Raw genomic sequence first — 2,248 nt, 5'->3', positions numbered from 1 at the left:
GTTAGGTCAATCCGTTCGGGAGATATGGTTGTTTGAAGCCAAGAAATGGTTGAAAAGGCAAAAAATTTTTCGCAATTCTGCTGCTCCAAACGCTTAACCAGAATGGCCTAGGGAAAAAATACACATACCGTTTTAATCGGGCGAGTTTCTACTTTCAGATGCAACAGGAATTTTTGGGTTAGGTCAATCCGTTCGCGAGATATGGGAGTTTGAAGACCTGAAACGGTTGAGAAGACAACAAATTTTTCGCACTTCTGCTGCTCCAAACGCTTAACCAGAATGGCCTAGGGAAAAAATACACATACCGTTGTAATCGGGCGAGATTCTACTTTCAGATGCAACAGGAATTTTTGGGTTAGGTCAATCCGTTCGCGAGATATGGGAGTTTGAAGACATGAAACGGTTGAGAAGACAACAAATTTTTCGCACTTCTGCTGCTCCAAACGCTTAACCAGAATGGCCTAGGGAAAAAATACACATACCGTTGTAATCGGGCGAGATTCTACTTTCAGATGCAATAGGAATTTTTGGGTTAGGTCAATCCGTTCGCGAGATATGAGAGTTTGAAGCCAAGAAATGATTGAGAAGGCATAAAATTTTTCGCAATTCTGCTGCTCCAAACGCTTAACAAGAATGGCCTAGGGAAAAAATACACATACCGTTGTAATCGGGCGAGCTTCTACTTTCAGATGCAATAGGAATTTTTGGGTTAGGTCAATCCGTTCGCGAGATATGGGAGTTTGAAGCCAAGAAATGGTTGAGAAGGCATAAAATTTTTCGCAATTCTGCTGCTCCAAGCGCTTAACCAGAATGGCCTAGGGAAAAAATACACATACCGTTGTAATCGGGCGAGCTTCTACTTTCAGATGCAATAGGAATTTTTGGGTTAGGTCAATCCGTTCGCGAGATATGGGAGTTTGAAGCCAAGAAATGGTTGAGAAGGCATAAAATTTTTCGCAATTCTGCTGCTCCAAGCGCTTAACCAGAATGGCCTAGGGAAAAAATACACATACCGTTGTAATCGGGCGAGTTTCTACTTTCAGATGCAACAGGAATTTTTGGGTTAGGTCAATCCGTTCGCGAGATATGGGAGTTTGAAGACAAGAAACGGTTGAGAAGACAACAAATTTTTCGCACTTCTGCTGCTCCAAACGCTTAACCAGAATGGCCTAGGGAAAAAAAAAACATACCGTTGTAATCGGGCGAGATTCTACTTTCAGATGCAATAGGAATTTTTGGGTTAGGTCAATCCGTTCGCGAGATATGGGTGTTTGAAGCCAAGAAATGGTTGAGAAGGCATAAAATTTTTCGCAATTCTGCTGCTCCTAACGCTTAACCAGAAGGGCCTAGGGAAAAAATACACATACCGTTGTAATCGGGCGAGTTTCTACTTTCAGATGCAACAGGAATTTTTGGGTTAGGTCAATCCGTTCGCGACATATGGGAGTTTGAAGCAAAGAAATGGTTCAGAAGGCAAAAAATTTTTCGCAATTCTGCTGCTCCAAACGCTTAACCAGAATGGCCTAGAGAAAAAATACACATACCGTTGTAATCGGGCGAGCTTCTACTTTCAGATGCAATAGGAATTTTTGGGTTAGGTCAATCCGTTCGCGAGATATGGGAGTTTGAAGGTAAGAAATCGTTGAGAAGGCAAAAAATTTTTCGCAATTCTGCTGCTCCAAACGCTTAACCAGAATGGCCTAGGGAATAAATACACACACCGTTGTAGTCGGGCGAGTTTCTACTTTCAGATGCAATGGGAATTTTTGGGTTAGGTCAATCCGTTCGGGAGATATGGTTGTTTGAAGCCAAGAAATGGTTGAAAAGGCAAAAAATTTTTCGCAATTCTGCTGCTCCAAACGCTTAACCAGAATGGCCTAGGGAAAAAATACACATACCGTTTTAATCGGGCGAGTTTCTACTTTCAGATGCAACAGGAATTTTTGGGTTAGGTCAATCCGTTCGCGAGATATGGGAGTTTGAAGACATGAAACGGTTGAGAAGACAACAAATTTTTCGCAGTTCTGCTGCTCCAAACGCTTAACCAGAATGGCCTAGGGAAAAAATACACATACCGTTGTAATCGGGCGAGATTCTACTTTCAGATGCAACAGGAATTTTTGGGTTAGGTCAATCCGTTCGCGAGATATGGGAGTTTGAAGACATGAAACGGTTGAGAAGACAACAAATTTTTCGCACTTCTGCTGCTCCAAACGCTTAACCAGAATGGCCTAGGGAAAAAATACAC

Source organism: Ptiloglossa arizonensis, unplaced genomic scaffold (genome assembly GCF_051014685.1).
Source record: "Ptiloglossa arizonensis isolate GNS036 unplaced genomic scaffold, iyPtiAriz1_principal scaffold0027, whole genome shotgun sequence".
In the NCBI taxonomy this organism is placed as follows: domain Eukaryota; kingdom Metazoa; phylum Arthropoda; class Insecta; order Hymenoptera; family Colletidae; genus Ptiloglossa; species Ptiloglossa arizonensis.
The sequence above is the reverse complement of the archived record's forward strand: the minus strand, read 5'-3'. Positions refer to the sequence as shown.